This window comes from Quercus robur, chromosome 4 (assembly GCF_932294415.1).
Source record: "Quercus robur chromosome 4, dhQueRobu3.1, whole genome shotgun sequence".
Classification (NCBI taxonomy): Eukaryota; Viridiplantae; Streptophyta; class Magnoliopsida; order Fagales; family Fagaceae; genus Quercus; species Quercus robur.
Window position 1 is genome coordinate 30,529,536 of NC_065537.1, and position 18,224 is coordinate 30,547,759.

The 18,224-nt window shown below is 30.6% G+C and overlaps 2 long non-coding RNA genes across 2 annotated transcripts; both read left to right on the top strand.

Annotated features, from left to right (window-relative positions):
• The first annotated feature begins 9,993 nt into the window (after positions 1–9,993).
• On the top strand, positions 9,994–12,423 carry LOC126724414 (uncharacterized). Its single transcript, XR_007654973.1, has 4 exons — positions 9,994–10,143; positions 10,474–10,537; positions 10,999–11,285; positions 11,502–12,423. It is a non-coding gene; the product is annotated as an uncharacterized LOC126724414 (long non-coding RNA).
• Positions 12,424–12,609: 186 nt separating this feature from the next.
• LOC126721127 (uncharacterized) lies at positions 12,610–15,997 on the top strand. Its single transcript, XR_007653832.1, has 4 exons — positions 12,610–14,112; positions 14,198–14,262; positions 14,421–14,469; positions 15,797–15,997. It is a non-coding gene; the product is annotated as an uncharacterized LOC126721127 (long non-coding RNA).
• Positions 15,998–18,224: the final 2,227 nt, after the last annotated feature.

An 18,224-nucleotide genomic window follows, 5' to 3' on the forward strand; every position in this document is an offset into this window, starting at 1 on the left:
GAAGCAACAAAGCAGCAATTCCTGAAGACACAATAGCAAGAGCAATTTTGCCTTTTGATCTTATACCAAACATGATGGTTCTATAAAGATACGTTTTACCCGTTCCACCATGTCCATAGACAAAAAACATTCCCCCTCTTTCAGTAGCAACAGCTTCCATTATAGAATTGTAGATTATTCTCTGTTCATTGTTTAGGCCAGAAATTAGGATCTCATGTTCTCTTTTCAAACTTGATACATCATACAACATTTCTTCTTGAATAAGTCTATTCCCATTCTGAATAAGATCCATATTTGGTTGGGGCATTTGTGGATAATGTCTAAGTGATCTCCATATTGTTGGAGGATTTGTTCAATTTCATACAATCCATAATTTCTCAATTGGTCATTTTGATGAAATTAGTTCTTGGAATTGGAGGATACGCCTTTGCCTATTTAGTATATCTTCTATAATCAGTTTCGAGTTGGATTCCCAAAGACTTAATGGATCAACTACTTCACAGAACAATAGCATTGTAACAAATAGTTGACGCAATTGTTGCCCATTGGCCCAACTCGAAGCTTCAATTTGGGAATCATGCCATTCTTTGTCATCATTAAGAAGTCCAAGTGCATAATAGGCTTCCTTATAAGTTGGATAAGTAACATCGTTTATAGTCCTTAATTCTTTAAAGTTTCTTGGACCTTTGACAATGTTAAGCAACATTCTCAAATAAAACCTTTCACCACTTGAGGGATGTGCGTAATACACTCTTCCAATACAATATTTAGATTTCCTTCTTTGCCATTGCTTATCATTACTATGCCATACCCATTTTGTAGGAAATTCAGCATAAGTCAACTCTCGAGCATCTTCAAAAGCCTCATTTGTTTTCATCCATTCTGTAAACTTTGTTTCTTCAATACCAGGTATATTTAAAACATTATCCAAGCTTGTATCTTCCGGATAAATGATGGGATGTTCGTCTTCCAAATGAAAATTTAATCTTTCAACAGGTGGATATCGAAACTTAATTGGAAATTCAAATATTCTCCAACATGATTCAGAAGCTGAAATATATCTACAATCCAAGTATGCTTTTGTCTCATCAACAACAATGTCAGTCTCTTGTCCATCACTCCCAATATTTGGCAAATTCTCTTCTACAACAACTGTTGCTCTATCTGATCCCTTGTTTATATATTTAAACAAATATTTGATCGATCGAGATCTATTACACCATTCTACATTCAAATGGGATTGGTACTTCACCAAAAGATCTACATTATAAGGTACAACATATCGGTTATCCAAAAGAATTATGTTCTTCTCTATTGTTTTTCTATCATTTCTCCTTCTATATACTGGAAAGCCTTCTTCATCAATTGTTGTTTCTTCATAAAATCTTTTCGGAAAATTTTTTGTACATTTACCATTCATCATGCACGGTGATTTCGGATTTGCAGATCCACATGGCCCATGCATCATAAATTGTTTTACAACTTCATTAGCAACAGGATCCTTATCTGGATTTGGTATCTCAGCCATAATGATACCATCGATGTCTGTTGGACTTGGACACTTATCCTTTGGATCCAAGAATAGAAGAATATGTGCATGTGGGAGTCCTCTTTTTTGGAATTCAATTGTATACACAATAGCAATAACTCTTCCAAAATGAGATTTATGCCTCAAATCATGTAATAGTTCATCTAATTTTATCTTAAAAACCCTTGCTACAATATCTGGCCGATCCTCATATTTCAGGCCTTCTATAAATTCTAAGGAATGATTGATTTCTGGCCATTTTGGATTGCAAGTAAATGTAAGAAATAAATCTGGGTAACCTTCCCATCTACATATCGCCATTGCATCTTGATAATTTTGAACCATGTACCTTGGACTTCCAGTAAATGAGGATGGTAGGACTATTCGTTTGCCTACAGTAATGGGATTTGTATCTCCACGAAGAACGGCATCTTTCAAACCATAGTACAGCTCTGACCTCAATTTTTTTTTGATTGAATCTAACCCATTGTAGTCTTTCTTCTTCGATAGAAGTGTATGCATCCATTATAAATTGTTGAAAAAGCCTCCTACCAAGCAACAATGTCTTGCCCTCATGAAAGTGTTGTTGAAGCCTATAAGCATAGTATTCTCTCATTGTTATTGATTCCCTTTTTCTAAAATTGCTCTCATTCAAATTCCTATAAGGTATACCAAGCATATACCCATCCTCACCATACGGAAAAAGTAATGGATATTGCAATGCCATAAAGTTTGGATGAGTTCCATTTATACGTTGCAATCCTGAACTTCGATTCTCAACAATAATATCTCTATCAGAACTTTCAATATTAAAATCTCCAACAATAAGAGCAACTATCTCAGACGTTACAGGTAAGTCATATTGCCTTTCACCAGAATTGCGACTTCGTATTAAACGAATTCTGACATTATGTATATCTGATTCATCAAATCTGTCCCTGACCATTCTAAAACATTTAACCAATTGGTTGCACTGGTCTAACATTTCCATCTACCCAGTAACAATATCTGGATCCACATAATTTCTATCATCTTCATGTATAACTACATCAATTCTATTTTTAACTTCATTATCAGTTTCATAAATATAAAGCTGTTCATACTTAGGTTTTTGGCCATGGACAGGAAGAAGTGATCCAATTCTATGATGAGTTTGACCATTTACACAAAACACATATGGACCAGAACCATTATTAACTGATCTATCAACATTACCCCCCAAAGAAGTGAAAGCAAAGAGAGAGTTGTAGATTCTTATCCCTAGTTGAAAGTTTATTGATCTCTGATCACTATTAATATTGAGTAAGTTTCCAAGAAAGGGTGGAGGTTCTTTCAATAGAGGGAGTTCAACTCTTCCTTCAGAACAGCACAAACTAAACTTCGGTTTTGTAGGTGTTTTTGACTTTACAGTTCTCTCTTCATACCAAAGTTGAGCTCCACAATGTTCACATACTATTGTTGGAGGTCCTAAATCCAATGGTTCTGTAAATTTTCCTATGACAACAAAAACAAAAATTCACTTTTTCTTCCTAATTTTAGAACTTTTTTGGGAGAACTAAAAAATGTAACACTTACGTTGTTTTCTGCTTTCATCATTAATGTTATATTGTCTACGTCGAATACTCCTTTCAAATGGCCCGTCATCTCTTGTTCTTGTTTGGCCTAGGTTACATACTAATTATTAGGTTACATACTAATTATGAGTTTTTTAAAGAAAAATATTTTTTTAATATGTCAATATCGTACCCCTTCTATTTCTCTTTTCAGATAAAATTAATCTTTGTCTCAATCTTGCATAGAAAGTAGACTCCATGCTTGGGGAATAAACTAAAAGCAAAGCATTCACAAAATTTTTATTCATAAATATAACTATATAGCAAAAACATATATTACAAATTAACAGGTAGATGTTATAGAAAGGGGAAAAATTGAAGAAACATATAACATTCACATACTAACTTCAGAATTAAAAAAACATAAAGGTATGATTATTTGATAAAATACAAATTGTATTACAATTTGTATAAAATAAGATCATATTTCAATTTCAAATTCTCTCTACAAACATATTACCAATAAATATGCAATAAACAGTACAGAATAAAGGAAAGACTGGTAAATACCTGACTTTCCTCGTCTTGTAGTTGTATTACCAAATAAGCCAGATGTCAAAATGCTAAATCCCTACCTGCAAAACCAATAGAAGACAATGATAAAAGCAGATTTAAAACAGCAACCATATGAACACTATTTAGGAGTTCTATTAAACTCTTGTGAGAAGCCAATAACAAAAACATATGTACAGCCAACAAACATCATTATTATGTACACATATATACAGCCAACCAAAAAAAAAAAAAAAAAACTCTTCACACACACAATGATACTATTTGATTTTTTTTTTATTAAAAAAATAAGGATTGGTATTTGGTACTACTTGGTTTTTTTTTTTTTTTTTTTTTTTTTTTTTTTGGGAGTTGCACAAAAAAAGATCAATTGCTATACCGGTGTATTTTTATGCTTAAAAGAATAACAAAGGACAAAGTCTAAGAGGTTAAAAATAGACAATAAAGAAACTTTGACTTGAGACTATTATAGATTTAAAAGTAAAATGAAAATAGAACATTGGATCATGAATGTCTGGTTCTTCTTCATCACAAACACAAAAAGAAAAGAGAAAAAAAAAAAAAAAAAAAAAAAAACTCTCACCACACACATACACAAATTAATACAATAAGCAGTATTCTACCACCCCATTACACTGTAGACATATATAGCAACTTTTTCATCACAAACGCAAAATGAAAAGAAGAAAAAATCCATTGCACCATATTGAAAGACCATAATTAATAGCAACCATATATACAGCATATTAAAACTCATTAATAGAAGACAAATAGAATAGTGCAAAAAAAAAAAAAAAAAACTGATTTAAAATAGCAACCATATACCAATCCTTATGGTGCACCACTAATCTTTCTTTTTTCTTTTTTTTATAATCATTAAAGAAGTATTCTTCAAACCATAGAAGTACATAAAACATTGAAACCATCAATTGAAATTTTGAAACTAAAGCCAAAAAAAAAAAAAAAAAAAAACAAACAAACAAACAAACGATGCTTTCAATAAAAAATTCCAATAATAAGATGAAAAAACTACTTGATGAGAAGAAAAAATCCATTGCACCATATTGAAAGACCATAATTAATAGCAACCATATATACATCATATTAAAACTCATTAATAGAAGACAAATAGTACAGTGCCAAAAAAAAAAAAAAAAAAAAAAACTGATTTAAAACAGCAACCATATACCAATCCTTATGGTGCACCACTAATCTTTCTTTTTTCTTTTTTCTATAATCATTAAAGAAGTATTCTTCAAACCATAGAAGTATATAAAACATTGAAACCATCAATTGAAATTTTGAAACTAAAGCAACCAAAAAAAAAAAAAACAAACAAACAAACAAACGATGCTTTCAATAAAAAATTCCAATAATAAGATGAAAAACTACTTGATGAGGAACATTGTTGCCACCACCATCATCAGATTATGCAATCCTCTCCAACTATCTTATGGGTCTGTGCATTTATATTACAAATCCTCTAACTTCCTTTTACGTTCTAATGAATGATTGATGTTCGCCAAATCATGTGATGGGTAAGCTTCAATGTTCGCCTAATCATACCCAACATTTAAAATGGAAATTTGACTTTATGTTTCTACTGTATTAAAATATACTTACAAACCACTCTAAGACAATTCCTTTCAAATCAAGGATTTCATGAACAATTTGCAATTATGATTGAAGATAAAATGACTAAACAACATCACATATGGTTTGTGATGAGTTTGATTTGCCAAATTGTGGTTTGAAAGGTTACACTTTACCCACCTCAAAAATTTTGCAGCCCAAATTGTTTAAATAAAAGAATGCCATTAAACAAAATAGCAACTTTATTATAATCTGAATACAATATATTTATATATCAAATGCAAATAAAAATAAACCTCATGTGGTTAAAGTGCAATATGTTAATCCTTAGGTTTCAAACTCAACATAATTCATAGGTAGATGAAGTTACACTACTTTCAAAGAACTATTTTGCTAAGTGCTAACTTGGTTGTGTGTTATTTAAACTTTATCTAGAAGAAATCTTAATGAGATATGGGCCACTTGCCCTATTTAGTCTTCAACAAATTCAGTAAGTAAAAGATCTTCCAAGATTAGATGCCAAGGAAATTTCTGTATACAATTGGATGCAAATTTGGCAGTAACTATAACATTTGAAGGCAATGAACAATAAAACTACAACAAAAAGCAAGCCTTACTCCCAAAATTTTGAGTTCAGCTATGAATCCTCAATGAACATAAATTTTGAATAAGAATAAGAATACCATAACACTTATACATACCAAAACAGAAAAGTTTGGAAAAACTTGGGTCAATCAGACAGATTATGCATGTGTACATACACATATGTTATAAAAGAACTTGATTTTTTTTTTTCAACCTGTACAGATTCAGGCACAAAATTGAGCATTTGGATCAAGCATTTGGAAAAAAAATTCAGAAATAAACACAGAGAGAGTATGTCACTATATTCTTAGTCTTCCATTTAAAATTACAAATTTCATAAAGCCTAGTTTGAGTTAAACTCAAGGTCTAAGCTACGGATTCAATCAAAACTGTCATGTTAGAGAAAGGGTACTGAACCTACAGAAATTGAAACTGAAATTTAGCTCCACAAATAGAACCAAATTTGGTTACCAAATAGAGAAGTAGATGTACAGGACCAAAGTAACTAAAACACAGAAGTAGGTGACCTCCCCATTGATCACAACCCAATGACTAATTCCAGGTCCACAATCTACACATTTGATTCCCATGATCAAATATAGGCTTTCCCAAAAATGAAAACCCAGATAGTAATTTAAACTTTCTCACACTTATAAATTGATAAAAAAAACACTATGATATTAAAACTCCAAGTATAAAAGCAAATTTAAACACAATGTAAAGAAAAAGGACATATAATTCAGTATGAACAATGTAATGAATAACTAACCTCAATGTACTCCACACCAATTTCGCTAAGATTATCAGGAAGCAAGCTGATAACTCCACCTCGCTCAGTTTCCATTAAACAAATTCAAACCAATAGCTCAGTTTCCACACACAAAAACATATAACTAAAATTCAAAAAACACAAAAACAATTCAAATTGACCAATAGCTCAGTTTCCATGCAAAAACATATAACTAAAATTCAAAAAAAAAATTAAGAAATCCACACTAAAATAGTAGCTCAGTTTCCACAAAAAAACAATTCAAATTGACCAATAGCTCAGTTTCCATACAAAAACATAAACATATAACTAAAATTAAAAAAAAAAAAAGTTAAGAAATCCGCACTGAAATAGTAGCTCAGTTTCCACAAAAAAACAATTCAAATTGACCAATAACTCAGTTTCCATACAGAAACATAAACATATAACTAAAATTAAAAAAAAAAAAGTTAAGAAATCCACACTAAAATAGTAGCTCAGTTTCCACAAACCATACCTTTAACTCTGATTCGAATGGAGGAAAAGAATGAAGAGAAAGGCAAAAGCAATAAACCTAGAAATTGAATAGCCGTGAAAAAAAAAAGCATCGTGAAAGGTTTATATATATAGTTATAGAGTCCTAATCTATATAGAGTTCGGATTCAGAAAAAAAAAAAAAATATATATATATATATATATTATAGGTTTATAAGATAATACCTTTGGGTCGGTCTCGATGGGCTAGGTCGGTTGCATTGCGGTCTCGATGGGCTGGGTCGGTTCCATTGCCGACCGAGAAACTGAGCGAAGTGGATATGGGTATGGTGGGATCTGTGGCCATGGGCTTGCCGTGGAAAGGAAGAGGCAAAGGATCGGTCTGTTGGGTCGGATCGGTATCGGGTTGTTGGGTCTTGCCGTGGAAAGGGAGAGGCAGAGGATCGTTTGTGGCAAATCGGTGGATCGGTTCTCTGAAGAAGGTGTCGTTGGGTCTTGCCATGGAAAGGAAGAGGCAGAGGATCGGTCTGTTGGGTCTTGCCGTGGAAAGGAAATGGCAGAGAATCGGCCTGTTGGGTGTTGCCGTGGAAAGGAAGAGGCAGAGAATCGGGCTGTTGGGTCTTGCCGTGGAAACGGAGAGGCAGAGGATCGTTTGTGGCAAATCGGTGGATAAGTGCTCTGAAGAAGGTGTCGTTGGGTCTTGCCGTGGAAAGGAAGAGGCAGAGGATCGGTCTGTTGGGTCTTGCCATGGAAAGGAAAAGGCAGAGAATAGGCGAGAGGAGCTGGGAGGAAGGTAATGGCAGAGTACTCGTGAAAGGGAAAGCGTCATACGAGAAGGCAGTCGGGTTGGTTTTGGTTTTTTTTTTTTGTTTTATTATTTATTATTATTTTTTTTAATGTGTGCTGACTTGGAAAATTGTGGAAGTTTCAAAAGTTTCGGTTTTATATATACTAGTTATAGGCCCATGCGTTGCACGGTTTTATGAAAAAGCTTATAAATAAATGTATAAATAATTATATATTTTAATAGATTCAATAAAGATAAAAGAAAAAAATTATCAAGTGTAAATAATTATCTCACTAAAATAAAGGGTAAGATTTCTTCCTAAAACTAAATTAAATTAATAATTCCAAATTAAATTTTAAATTGATAATTATTTAAAAAAAATGTACTAAATAGTTGATAAATCTAAAATTACTATAATCTTGATAATGTTATAAATTAAAATTAAAGTTGATAACTCAAGAATACACGTGTAGAACATCTTGATAATTTGATGTAACATAAAAATCAAATAAGAAAATTGTTAAAATTAATCTATTAATTCTAACCATATTTAATCATTAATTGTAAGACTCTAACCCTAAGCATATAAATTAGATCAAAGCTAAGAAATTTAGTTTAAACAAAAGGCAACCAATACACAAAACCTAATCAATTTAATAAAAACAAAATACAAAAACAAAGAAGGAGCCTTTAGAAACTTGACAATGTTTTCAAATGCTTTGAATTCATTAATTAAAATCACATGAAGACAAAAAACCAATAATAACACTAAAGAAAATTAAAAAAAAAATGAAAATAATAATAATAAAAGAAGAAAGAATGTATACTTGCATTGTCATGGGATTTAAGCATTCACATATTGAAATAAGCTTCACTCAAAAAAGGATATATAGGGTTATATATATTGGTAGAGTTCCATTTGAAATATAATTCATTTAAATCTTATTGAAATTAGAGATATCTAATCAATGTGTTTGTTTTTATCCCATAAAAATTAGAATTAAAAAAAGGTCATATGAATAGAATGAAAAAAGAAAAAGAAAAAAAGAGTTGATTGAGAGAAAGAGAACGTGGTTGATAGCTATAAGGGATTTTGATATATATATATATATATATATATATATATATATATATATACACGTAGAAATTATCAAATTAATGGAGATATATGCTGTTTTTTGGAATAAATAGAGATCATCAAATTATTGGAGATATATACTGTTTCTTGGGATAGATTTATATTAATCACCTTTTGAAGAATTTGGATTGTACTTATCCCTTAATAATCAAGTTTTGTAGCTTGATATTCTGATAAAATAATATTAATTTATTAATATTAAAATTTTGAAAATTTAGATGATAAATATTATCTAAATTAAATTTTTGTATGTTAAATATTATCCCCTAATTTAAGAAATATATCCTAACAAATAAAAAAAAAATGTTAATTAGATGATAAATATTATTTAAATTAAATTTTTGTATGTTAAATATTATCCCTTAATTTAAGAAATATATCCTAACAAATAAAAAAATAATGGTAATCTAATTTTAGTTAATGATAAGAATAAATTAGAGTCCTGGTAATATACCATTCATTTTTAGTTCTTTAAAAATCTAAAAATTTAATAAAATTTCTACAATTTGGTGAAATCACGTGGCTCAACCACAACGTCTAAACCCAACTTTTATTTAAGTATGATGAAAGACAACCTGCAAAAATGAAAAATGACAAATTTAACAAAAAGAAAAATGTTATCCCTTAATTTGAGAAATATATCCTAACAAATAAAAAAATAAAGTTAATCTAATTTTACGTAATGATAAGAATGAATTAGAGTCCTGTTTGTATACTATTTCTTTTTAGTTCTTTAAAAATCTAAAAATTTAATAAAATTTTTGTAATTTAATGAAGTCATATGATGCAATCATGGTGTCTAAGCCCAACTTTTATTATATATAATATGATGATATGATATATATATATATATATTAGGTTTTGATATTTTGTTTGGATTGGTTGCGATTTTGTTTTACAAGTTTAACACCGTTTGACAGTGCTGCATCACCGTTTATAAGCCTCCCTATAAATTAAAAAAAAATTAGCCGTTTAAAATACTACGCACACAGAGTGAGAGAGAGAGAGAGAGAGAGAGGCGATGAGGCCTGGGACACGGAGAAAGAAACAGAGAAAAAGGAGGAAGGAAGATGAAGCGGCCTTCAGCATAAGCACGAAAAAAGCCTTTCCCAGGAACTCTCGATATCAGACCATTCTTTCTCGGTAATTTTCAACTAATATCTTACCCTATTGTCTTCAATTATGTATGCTGTCAATTTAGGGATTTCGTTGAAATCAGGGAAACAACCTAGAAGATCAAATACTAATTGAATTGTTATTAGGAATTTTCAGTTTCTAGGTTTTGTTCCTTTGCTTTCATGAATTTCAGTTTCATATGTTGTTTTGTTTTGAATTTTTTTATTTTTTGGCTTGCTAACTGGGTCATTAGAGAAGAGGAAGGGTTATTAGATAAATTATACTGTTTCACAACTTTAAAACACCGTTTAATATTTTTCATTATTAAAAAAAAAAAGACCAACCCTTGAAATTCAGAGGTAGAGAGGAACAGAGACAGAGTTCGTAAGAGGGAGAACCGTCAGACTCCTGTGACCCCACGGTAATTTTTTTTTTTTTTTTCATTGTTAAAATATATGGATTTGGCTATATACTTATATGAGAGATGCTACGTCTACAACATTTTTACAACATTTTTACAACAAATCATAGGTGGTTAGTTGTTATTGGTTCAAATTTAAAACTAACACTAAGATTACTTTTTTACCCCAACAAAAACAACCAGTAACAACTTACCACTTAGGATTTGTTGTAAAAATGTTGTAGAAATGTTGTAGATATAGCATTTCTCTACTTATATTTGGTTGGATTGATATCAATTTAGATGTTTGGGTTAAATTTGATTTCATTCTCATCTTCACACATGTTCACCAAAAATTTACTTTTAACTTTTAAAAACCCACACCGGTTCAGTATGTAACCGCTCTATCTGCCTTCTTATATATTGTTTCTTCTCTTCAATTTTTCCCTTTTTCTTTTATGCTCTTTTTCCTCTGCGAAAAGAAATCCTGCGACGCTTGAAGAGAAAGAACAGAAGCCTGCCTTCACTAGCCTGCCGCCACACTTCAGCCAGCGAAACCACTACCGGTAAAACGGTAAAACTGATTTCTTTTGTTTTCCCTTTCAGTTGTAGTGCTTTGGATTTTATTTCTTAATCTTCTTCTCCTTCTGAGTGAAAATTTGTTTGTTAAAAAAAAAAACTCTGCCATTTTTTTTCTAACGTTTGGAGGAGAATGAAAAAATAAAGGTCTCACGTAGGGGAAGATAGAGAGAGGCTGGAACCACTACTGGTGAGTTTTTATCTTTGCATTTAAGTTTGTTTGTTAAATATGATTAGGTTTAGATATTTTGTTTGGATTGGTTTTGATTTGGATCAGGCTTTGATATTTTTTTGGGTCTTTTTTATCTCCACATTTAAGTTTGTTTAATAAATATGATTACGTTTCAAAATCAATTTCTCTATGCTTGAAATTTGCTTATTTATTAATTGTTCCGTTTGGTATTAGAATACCCAACTTGATGGCTGGTTATGGCAAAGTCAATAAGAGTTTGCAACCCAGGTAATTTAATTCATTTAATATAGTCTAATTTTGGTCTTACCTTCAATCTGCTGCAATTTAATTGTTGGGTCTCAAGCACTATTCTATAAGAGCACGTTATGAGCAATATAAGAGCAACTTAAGCCAAATATAAGAGCACATTGTGATTACCGTAATATATTAGTTCTTAATATTTATATTTTTCATATTTATAATGATCTTATGTGTAAATTTTTGACAATTTGTAAACAACTTTTTTATTGGATCAGATTTAGCCCTCAAATAGGTGAAATTAGACAAATATTTAAGCCTGAACATGTTAACACTTAAACTTAAATCTGGAATTTTGCTGATTGTACAAGTATGTGTTTTAACTTTTAATGTGTTTGAAAAAAAAATATTGATTTGAGATTGATGTATTCTCTTAGAGACAGCCTTTAAATTTGCCATTATTGGGGAAGTTTGCAGATTGTACATTTGTGTTTTAATGTGTTTTAGAAAAATGAATTGATGCATTCTCTTAGGCTTAGAAATGACAAGGTTTCACGGTAGTAGTAGTGGTGCGCTATGATGTTAACATAGTCATAAGAGATATCAATGGATTAAACTACATGATAACCAACTGTCTATTTGAGTTTATCTAATGGCCATAATTCCACACTATAACCATTTCATTTTTCATTCATGGTATTTGAATTCCGAGTTTTAAGACATCACATGCATCATCTGAGCCTATATTATTTCTCATTTGTAGTGTTCACTTTGATGCAGTTTCCAAAATTACTTGATCAAATGTACTCTCTGCATTTTTAAAAACATAAAAACATGTTTGATGTGTCTTTCACAAATCGGATTGTCCCATCTCCTTTAAGGGAAAAATTATGGATAATGCCAAAATTGCTTTGGAACAAACTATGACTTTTGTTTTGTTTTCTGTTTTTTTTTTTTTTTTATATTTTATTTTATTTTATTTTTTTATTTTATTTATTTACTGTTGCTACACACACGTCTATATATGATTTGTTTTAATCTAGATAATCTTTCAATGATGTTGTAATGTCAGAGAATGAGGGTGGTCATATTTGATAAATAAAGAAAACATTGTAAATGCTTCATTTGAATTTGATTTTTTGTTTTCCTTTTAAACTAATTATTTTTGTTAATATTTTAGTTGATTTTGTGTTTACATAATTTTATTTTCATGGCTGATTGGCTAATGAAATTAAGGGTATATGTTGAGGGATAGGAAAATGTTTTGTGATATTTGTTTAAAGTCCATAAAGATTTTGTTTTTAAGATTGATTTATAATTAGTTATAGTAATAATTCACCAAACAAATAGATTTGCTACAACTCTGGAAAATTAATTAATGAAATAGAATAAAAAATTATATAAGATTTCTTATTATTTACCTTAAAAATATAGATGTTGGATAAATATTGCTTTTTGAAGTGAAAGGGTGAATGTTCTAAAGCCTGTGTGCTGTGAATGATGCGTGTATGGTGAGAAGTGAAGAAAAAACATGAAAATTCATGGGTTTGGTGTTTGGTAATAACCTGTTCTGGGGATTCTCAAAATTGGATGAATGTCTTAATTAAGTGGGCTAAATGGTTGTATTAGGCCGAATTTTGCATATGTTTTTCTATTTAGTATTCCTAATTATGAATATTAGGACTCTAGGAGAAGTTTTAAATGCATCATAATTTGGGACGGAGAGGTGAGATGATTCATAGGTGATAAGGTAGTTGAGAAGATTTTGGATTCAGAAATCTACCTTTTTTTTTAATGTAATTTCATGTTGTTTAGTTTTAGTTCAAGGTTTTATTATAAATAGCTGAATATATATTTGGTAGTCAAACAAATTCATTGAGAAATTGAATTAATTATTGATTTCAATTGTTTTCAAGTCGAATAGTGCAAAACATTGAGCTACAGCCTACAGTGCACTGGCAACCACTACAAGAGGATGGAAAAAGCTCCATTTTTTGTCCAACAATAACCTATCCTAGATGTAATTGTTTAATTTTATTTGCAATACAATATATGTTTTCCCTTTTAGGGGGAAAAAAAAGAAGCAAAGATAAAAACCATCAAATATCCCATTTTTTATCTTGTATTACCATGTTGATTTGACGATGACCATGAGGATGGTGTGAAATTGATTTTAGTAGGAAAAAAAAATCCCGTGCATTGCATGGCCTATAGGTTAGCTATATATAATAGCAATAGCAGAAGCTGAGAGAAAGTTGATTTATACAATTAAGGAGGTGTTGCCATGTAGGAAAAGTGGCTATCTAAAATTCAGCCACATTTAAGTTAAAAAGCGATAAATTACATTGTTTGGTAACGCTACAAACACCATTTAAATGCGATAAATTATAATGTTTCATTACGTTAAAACACTATTTGGAGCAGTATAAAAAGGAAACTAACCGCTTAAGAAAAAAAAAAAAAAATTACTACACGGAGAAAGGAGAAAGAGAGATCAAGTGAAAAGGGAGACAGAGAAATGGAGAGGTAGAGAAATAGAGAGGCAGAGATAGAGAGAAGGGTGCCACCCAGATCTTCTGCCATCATCGTAAGGGCGCCTTCCGTTTCTCCTATTCTGATACTTTCTTTTCACTTCCTTTTCAATTTTCTTAACATCGATGCTTGCGATCCAGAAGGAAAAAATAAACCTTGCGATACAGAGATGAGAAGGAGACAGACATTGAGAGAACTACCACCGGTAAGTTTTTCTCTTTTTCATTCTTTCTTAGATCTAGGTATGGGTATGAAATATGAATTAGTTTTGAGAAATTTGGTTGGATTGATTTTCATTTAGGTTCTTGGGTAACATTAGGTTTTGATTTGATTTTTTGAAATTTGGGGTTATATATGATTTAGGTTTGGAGAGGGCAAAAGCAAAGAAATAAGAGAGAACGTGATCTAAAAGGTAATCTTTAGGTTATGATATTATGCTTTCTGTCTCTACCTTATTTGTTTTCTTCTGTATCTTAATTCTAAAAATTTGTTTCTTTAGGTTTTTGTTGATGCAACAATGACTCTCCATCTCCTTGAAATTGAAATTTAATAAAAATGTTGTACAATCCAAGGTTATATTACCCTGGAGAAGAAGATTAGATGAGTATTTTGGTTCTTTTCACTTCAATTCTTGATTTGTTTTGGGTGATAGAGTTGCAACATTGTGTGTGTGTTGGGTTAATATCTGTGTTTGTGTATGTTTTTCAACCATAGCATCTCTGCTGGATGAAGTTAAATGAGAATTCCAGAAATTCCAATATAGTTGCTTTGTAGATAAAATAGGAAAATTTATTATTGAAATCCATGACAGTTTGGCCCTGTAATCCATAGAAAGTTTGGTGGTAAATCCCTATTTCTATCTCCTCATAATCATTTTTTCTCTTCTTGGAAGAATATGAAACTTAATCTTAAAATGAACTTTTAGACTCTAATTCTTATAGGGCTCCCAAGTTGGAACCCTTCTATATTGTTCTCTATAAAATTGAATTACAATGGCCTTTAAGATTATGTATTTGAAAGTCAGGGGAAACTGATAAGTAGGTTTGGTTTGTTTATGATTTATTTCTTGGTGGCTTTGTGCATTGAGATTAGAGTTTGTATTTTTTCTACAAATTTTTTAATTTGTCATTGAGAATGAATTGTTAGTTCAATGAATTTGGGTTTGATTTAGAGGTGGCTCAGTGTTTTTGAAAGTATATTCGTAAAAAAATTGTGGGTCTGTGAATGTGATCTTACATTGGAGATTTTTACTGATTTGGTAGTGGCAGTGGTATTGAACTTGGACTTGGTTTTTGCATACAGGTTTGCATAAGTGAATTAAACTTATCTTCTAATAAGATTAGATTTTATACTCCAATATATGTTTCTATGATTGATTACAGACCACAGTTTGATATTTTGGTTTTCTGATCCTCCTTTTCTCATCAACACATATTCTTTTATCTTACTCTCATCTCTTACAAATTTCACTATATATAAAAAATAAGTACCCAAAATGCACATAATATATTCCTTCTTTCATTTATTTATGTGCCCTCTATAGGGGTTGTCTTATTGTTTGATTTATTTTTTCACTTGATATATCAAAATTTTGTAGATGCAATGACCATTTTTTTGGTTATTAATATTACAATTTGACTAGATTGTAATAAAGCTTTAGCATTTTTTTTAAAGCATGTTGAGTATGTTACTTTTGAGAAAATTGGTAGGTAATAATGCATTTATTTTTTTAATGATAGGCAAATATTAATTTTGAAATATCAAAGGGTGAGGTTGAACGGATCAGAGAGCTTGATGAGAGACTTATAGACATATTAAAGCATTTGAAGGTTTGGATAAGCTATAAAAAGTTCGAGGTTACTTTTAACTTTGTGCCTAGATAGAATAAACCACTCAAATTTCTTATATTGGTGTAATGTTTTAAGAGATTTGAGCTTTTATAGGACTTTGAACTTCTGTAATATTCATGTATTACTTAAGGTTTTTTTTTTTTTTGGTATGGAAACTTCCATTTGGATCTAACATTTCTTTATTGTTATATATTTTTTTTAATTATGTTTTAATTACTTGAATTTTTTCCTTGAATTAGAGGCATATAAGTTTGTGAATGTATAAGAAAACTTACTTTGTTCTGTATAACCAAATTTGTAGTCCAACTTGCAATAGATTTTGATTGCAAGGAGATACGTGTACACTTTTTGCAATTTCATATTCTGCCTTGCTGTTACAACTGTACTGTTTACTGTAGATTATGATCAAACTTTGTGGTTTATATGCATTTATGATACATTTACTTTTGTAGTATATAAATGTTGGGGTTGAACAGAATCTACAAAGGTCTATATTTATTCCTCACAAAAGGGACATGATAGGCGGAAAATATGAAAAGGAAACGATATTTGGTCGATTGGAAAGGAGCAAGAACAAAAAGAACAATTGAGATATGAAATGAGCATTGAGCACATAACCACACAAAAAGCAATGTAAAGGCACATTGGAATTTAAAAGAAAAAAAAGTTAGCTGATGCTGAATCAGCATCTTCAAATGCACTTGGTTGGATTGTTTTAAATTTAGATATTTGAGTTAGATTTGGTTTTAATTATGGTATTGGGTTTAAAATAAATTTTGTTTTGAGTATTTTGTATTAGATTTGGGTTAAATTAGTTTTTGGTATCTGCCTATGGTGTTTGTAAATAGATTTGTAAATGGAGATACGTGTTGGGTGTTTAGTACATGGTAAAAATGTATTTAAATATTATTAAAAAAAATTATTTCTAATAAATGTAAATAAAAAGGTTCCTGCACATAGTGCGGGTTAAAAAGCTAGTATATACTAATTGAGAGAGAGAGAAAGAGAGAGAAAAGCAAATGTGTGTATAGGGTTGGTCACATCACATTCTACAAAAATTTTACTTTATAAATTTTTACTCATCACAAAATAGAAACAAATTTGTCTAACGTTCTTTCTCTTGCTACCTAGATTGGAATTCATAAGTAAGATCCTAATTAAGTTGCCTTGTTTATGATGGCCAACTCATATATTAAGTGGTTGAGATCTCTATTTTTAGATAAGATAGTATTTCAATTTATGGCATCTGTTCCATAATAATTGTTCATTATCATCAAATCATGACACCTATTGGTTGGTGTATGTAGGAATCAAACCTCAGATTTCTTTCATCAAACAAGAGATTTTACCCATTGAAATTGATACCAAAATGCTAGACCTTAAACTATATATATGAAAACCATACCAAGTGCCCATGATAATTTATGTAGTTATATAACCACTTCACAAAAGAATAATATCTTTAAAGTGTCTAATTAGATTATATCAAAACTTTAACAATAATTATCTTATCATCAGATATATGCATCCTCCCGCAAACTATGAGAGGACAGATGTATATATCGGATTTATGAAATACCTTTTTTCACTCTTTAGCAAGAATATATAAAATAAAATAATATGAAGTATAAGAACATGTTTTAGTTGGACTGTTGATCATATATCTTTTGGTGCTCTACTAAATGACTGATTACCAGGAAGACTTTATTTTGTGGGTGATAAAACCAAAGGTTTTTATTTTCTTTGGATGATTTCCATTACTTCAAAAGATCACTAATAGAAGAACAAAATATAATTAGAAATTGAAGTCTGAAAAATTTGCAGAGAATAAAGGGAATAGATGGTATTGGTTAGTAATGAGGAAGTCAATTTGGCTTCAGAGGTTTAACTTTAACATATGAAAGTGCCATGCTTGGTTATGTTTTGGGAACAACACCTTCATCCATAGAAATGGAACTCAAAGCTTAACATGCTGGAAAGTGACCAACGGTGTTTAGCCGGCTTGCGTACCAAATTTGTGCATCTAACAGAGTAACTATAGACAAGTTTCCAGCTTACAGATTTTCCTTTGTGTAGCAATGGAATTAATAATAATCAAAAGGTGGAAAATATTGCTTTAGGAGTCGTAGTTGTCTAGTAGATTGTTGTCCAATCTGTAGAATGGTTTAGTATCGAGTTTATTTTTTGTTTCTCCTCATTCTTCTACATGTCAAATAAAGATGCCTGTTCAAAGAAGCCCTGCTATGAACAAAATAGGAATAAAACAAGGGAGAATATGCATCTCTTTGTTTTCAAGGAATGATGTAAATTTTATTAA